We start from the raw sequence: 6000 nt of genomic DNA, 5'->3' as shown, positions 1-6000 counted from the left end.
ACTCCCTTAACTCCGCAAATTGATCAAACACAAGCAGGGGAATGATCGATAATGCAGGTAAAAAAGAATAAAGGCGGTCGATCGACCATAGCAGCAAATGATCGACCAAGTTGACACGAAGCTCAAGCTCTCAGAATCGTAGCGATCGATCGATCGACCAATAAGGCCAGTCGATCGACTGAAAATCCTGATGTAAGTTCTGATTTCTTCGAATTAGCTCAATAAATTGAGCCATTATGGTCTATAAACCTGTGAATGCACATAACAACGCGCCCAAAAATTGCGCAAACCCAAAAACACAGTCTAAAGTTTATAAAAATCCTAAGCAAACCAAACTAAGCGAAGTTTCGCGCACACGAAAAACGATAAATAGTCTAAAAGCAATAAATAGTCTTTAAAAAAGTCCAAAAAGCGAATAGATCAACGGAAATTGCGGAAAATCTCCGACCAAGGCTTCTGTCTACATGAAGTAGCTTTCGCAGTGCTCATCTCAGAAGCTGGACTCCATTCTACTCCGACTGGGATGCTCAATGGATCATCTCTAGTATCTTCCCAAGCATGGACATCATCTTCTAGCTCCTCACATTCAAGATCCGACTCCGAAATTTTGACTGGCTCCTTCTTCTTGGGCTCCTCATCTGGCTCCTCGTCAGGGCCATAGCTAAGACATCCTAGACCGCCTCTCTCGAACAATTGGCTCCTTCACGGATGGAGCAATGAGCGCTTCTCCTTCCCCAAACCAGTTCTCGAATATTCAAAAGAAGAATCTTCCTCCAATTTGCTCCCAATCTGGGCGGAGGTGTCATGACAGAATAGGTACAGGTAAGGAAGTGGGAATGTCGAAAGCACAAAATAAGATTTCTTTTCAGAAATCATATTACAGGTCATGGGCCACATGGGGTCTTTCTTCCTAGGGGACTGGGCAAACATAATAGAGTGTTTCCCTACCTTAAATCTCAAAGTTCTTTCCCCTACATCAATTATTGCACCAAAGAGTGTGCAAAAACGGTCTTCCCAAAATAATTGGGGTGTTGACATCTTCAGGAATATCCAAAACAACAAAGTCAACAGGAAAAAAGAACTTTTCAATTTGAACAGGCACATTCTCTAGGACCCCTACTGGCCGAACTGCAGAACGGTCAGCCATTTGCACAGTCATGTCGAATAAGAAATCTAGTCAATCCCAACTTCTTAGCCAGACTCAAAGGCATAACACTGACACTAGCCCCTAAATCACATAATGCCTTCTCAATTGAGAAGGTACCAATGCTACATGGGACGTAAAAACTACCTGGTCGAGACGGTTTATGAGTAGCGAGTGTGAGTTAAGTACGAACTAGACTCTTGATTAAATGCACCGACTCCACAACATTCAAAGACCTCTTCTTAGCTAGCAACTGTTTCATGAACTTCGTATATGCAGGTATTTGATTAACTAGCTCTAAGAAAGGAATTTGCACGTTAAGACTACGCACGACATCTTTAAATTTATCGAATTTTACCTCATCTTTGGTCGGCACCGCCTTTCTCGGATAAGGGACCGTCACAAGTAGCTTTGCCCTCTCCTCTAGGTCTCTCACACCGCATTAGTGGACTTAGGCTGAAAATCCACTACTCTGTCTTTGTTGTAACTTGACCCTTCTTCGCACCGTCTTAGGAATGAACCATTAACCGTCGTAGGGTCATACCTTAGAACCGAATCGACCCATCAGCATTCGGATCTTGCCTCATTAATTTCGGAGTCGTCTCATCCCGAAACAAGAAATCCCTCAAGTTATCTGGCATTGGAGGACGAATTGGATCACTTTCAGCAACGATGTCAGTCGATCGACCATGAATGTCAATCGATCGACTGACCTCTACAGGAACATAAGTTGTGTCTTTGCGCGGACTGGTCGATCGACTGGGTATGTCAGTCGATCGACTGTGATTACTGCTGATCGTCTTTTTCTCCCCCTTTTCTTCTTCCCCTTTTCATCAACTTTCTCGGTCCATCGGGAGCGGACCGCTCCTCGGCGTCATTGCATGTACGGTCTCAATACGCCGATTCAGAGAGTGAAATTGACTCGTATCTCACCGCATTCTTGTCTAATGTAGCAATTTGAGATATCACTTTGCGATTAAGGCCCGATTCGCCGCATTGCTTTTCTCACCTCCACCATAAGAAGTCGCACTAGACTCGTCAACTCGCAACTTCGTTTTCAACTCTTCTTTGTGACGGAGTGGATGGTGGTGGGGCTTCATAAGGAGGCACATATGGTTGATGCGGTGAAGCAGGAGCGTAATTATACGAATTGTCGAGCTGAAGTTGATGAAAAGCAAACATCTTCTCCTTAGGGTGCCCGCATGCCTCAGATGTGTGTCCCACTCCGCCGCATCTCCCCCAAAACAAAGACTTTGCTCCCGAGAATGGAACATGAGTGGACTCACCAAGTACTAAATAAACAACACTAAAGAAGAAGATAAGAACTGCCTCAAGGTACTCAGTCTTCCCTTGAGGCGAAAAACAGACTAAAATGAAAAACAACTAAAGCTAGCGCTGCCTCCCCAGCAACGGCGCCAAAATTTGATACCTGTCGAAATGAGTACCAAAAATAATATTTATAAATTCCAAACTACTACTAGAAAGCGGTAGTAAGGGTCGATCCGCAGGGAGGTAAGGAGATAATAGTTGTTTCTAACTTTAGTCTAACGGTAACAATTGTGGGGGTTTTGATAAGAATTGAATCTAAATCTAATGACATAAATTAAATAAATAAATAAAGATTGCAAGGGACGGTAAACAATGATAAAAGAAATGCTAAGACGGTCGGTTCACTATAGCTGCGATGGCACATAATCCTAGGTAACTTCGAAATACGGTCGCGAAGGATGGGGAAAACAAGTCCTCTCGGTCCATGTCAAATAGTAACTACCTCTCGGCCTATGCTACTAATCCCTAAGTCTCATTAATACTAACTCTCGTTCTTGATTAATGATTCCTAATGCAAACTAAATCACGTTATCTCTCGATCTTAGCAACTTAATCGTTTTAATTCGTTAATTATTGCCCATTCCTATCTCTCGATCTACGGGATGGTCAAGTTTAAGCATCTATCAAGTCTCCTTTCGGTCTCATTGAAAGATAAAGCACTTAACGAAACAAACAAAGCAAAACCAGACGCGAAGTCAGTCGATCGACCAGCTATCCCATCGATCGACCAAGGCAAACTCGATCGACCAAGTTAAGCCGAAACGATCGACCAAGCCCTAATGCGAGGTCACCTATTCTAATGCCATCTACGCCATAGATTCCCTACATCTTAGCAAGGGGTGTTTAGCTACTCATACTTATGCAAATAACAAGAACTAATTCGATAATAGGCATAAAGAATTGCATAATTGAAATAAATGATGAATAAATTTGCATAAAACTATAACTAGGGTTTGGGATTCTATCTAGCAAGAAATAATACTACTGAAACGAAATAACAATACTGAAATTAAAGGATTAGAATTACCAAAGCTAAGGAACAAGCGATGAATCTGGAAATAAGGTGCGAACTTTATTGAGAATTCTAAACTACGAAAATAGCTACTGTATGTTAGGAACTAGATGATCCTCCCTCTGATAAACTGAAGTTACGTTATATAAGAAAATAACGTAACTCCTTCCTAAAACCTAATTACAATATGGGCTTGAACTATTCTCGACTTTTAATTTGCGTATCAACTCGCGTGGTGGTCGATCGACCACTTAGGCCAGTCGATCGACCAAAGGTGTCTTTGTCAATGCATTCGACGATTCTGCAGCGACTGATCTTAAAACAGCTGCCATTTCTTCGTTACTTGGTCAAATCAAGCGTTCTATGCAGAGTTGGAAAGCTAAGAGGATAAGCTTTCACCTCCAATTGGAATCACTTGAGTATCTGCTCTAGAACTCGAGATATAGCCATCTGAACGAGGCTGCAATATCGTGAAATGCTTCCTTGCTTGTTAAACTCGTACGCACCCTTGCTTTTGCTATCTTTAGGCCTTGAAACGCGCACCAAGATCATTCCTCGAGTCAATACTCCATGTCAAATGCAATGCTAAGTACTTAGGGACGGATTCGGCTTATTTTCCACTGAAATCTTCATATTCCTACAAAATCACAAGAAAAGGAAGAAATACACGAAACAAGGGAAATAGTAGCATAAACTACTCAATTGAGCTCTGAAATGCGTGTAAAATAGGGTGTAAAACATCATATAAATGACACGCATCATCATTCATTCCATTTCATCTAAAATTAGAATTTTAGAAAGATAAAAATCTTCCTTCTCCTCCCTCTCTCTTAACCGAAATAATGGAGAGACCAAATAATATTTTGGGTCATTTTTACACAAAATTAATATTGTTCTAGTAATAATAATATTAATTTTATTAAGTTGTTATCTTGGGTATAAAACCTTGGGAGGGATTCTCTTCTTGAATCCTTGTCCATCCATTAAGGAGAGCTCAAGAACAAGAGAGTAGGAGAACTCTCTTGTGCCCATGTAAACCGAAATCCTCAATGTAAGAATGAAGATTTCTTCCTTATTTTACTTATAGTTTGCATGCATAAGATCATCTTTTAATTTTATGACTAAATTAAAATTATAACATTATGAATATGTTGAGTAAAGAGATATAGATTTCTAACAGTCATTGCTTCATTTTGGTAGCTATCGACTATTTTACCAAATGGGTCGAAGCAGCATCCTATACTGCTCTTACGGCTAAGCATGTAGCAAAGTTCATACAAACCAATATCATCATTCGATACGGTTGTCCACATGAGAACATAGTGACAATGGGTCACACTTTCATGACGAGGCTGCACAATTGCTAGCCAAATACAAAATCAAGTACCACCATTCCTCGCCTTATAGACCTCAAACTAATGGCGTAGTAGAGGCAGCTAACAAGAATGTCGTCATGATCCTCAAGAAAATGATCGATAATTATCGAGATTGGCCTAGCAAAATACCGTTCGCACTATGGGGTTATCGCACATCAGTTAGGACGCCCACTGGGGCCACTTCTTTCTTTCTAACATATGGCATGGAAGCTGTGCAACCTGTCGAACTAGAAATCCCATCTTTATGCATTCTGCTTGAAAAAAAATCCAGAAGCTGAATGGAATAGGGATCGTTATGAAGAACTCATCCTCTTGGATGAACGAAGGTTGCGCGCATTGCATAATGTGCAAACATATCAGGCACGTATCAAACAAGCCTTCAATAAACGGGTTAAACCCAGGAACATCAAAGAAGGAGATTTGGTGCTCAAATCAGTCAGAGCTCTCCTACCTGTCGATCCACGTGGAAAGTTTAAACCCAACTAGGCCGGACTCTTCCTAGTCAAGTCCATACTCTCGGGGGGGTGCAGTTAGAATTAGAGACCTAGATGGGAATGAATTTGCTAACCCAACTAACCTCGACTAACTAAAACAATACTACCCTTAGTACGGGATAGGAAACGTGCCTCGCGTAAACACCCACGTGCCGCTCATGCGACACGAAATAAAAATGGCCCTTGGCCCGCTGAAAGAAAGCTTATGTCACCTTGCTCTTTCATTTTGACACTTCGACATCCTCATATCATCAAATAAATTGAATTTTATTTTAGGAGTAAGTAAAGCTCATGCTTATTTTCTAAAGTTCATTACAAGCTCTTGCTTCGAACAATTATTCTTTTGCATTTATTTGAACTACGCACAGGGTTTGATTTCATTTTTTTAATGAATACGTAGGCAATCCGTCACTGGATACAACCCATTTTTGTATTTAATGTAAATAGAAGGACATTTGCATTTGCATTTGCATTTGAAATTCGACAAGAATAATAAAAGAAAACTATATTAGTTTCTTAACTAATTAATCTTTTATTCATTTGTTCCATAAATAATAATAATATGTCAAATAATATTAAATGTTGAAAATAAATGCTAGGCTAGGATTCTAAAAACCTCGCCGTTTATTACAACTCAAATAATAA

The sequence above is a fragment of the Silene latifolia genome, chromosome 6, assembly GCF_048544455.1.
Source record: "Silene latifolia isolate original U9 population chromosome 6, ASM4854445v1, whole genome shotgun sequence".
In the NCBI taxonomy this organism is placed as follows: Eukaryota; Viridiplantae; Streptophyta; class Magnoliopsida; order Caryophyllales; family Caryophyllaceae; genus Silene; species Silene latifolia.
This window is presented reverse-complemented; position numbering follows the sequence as displayed.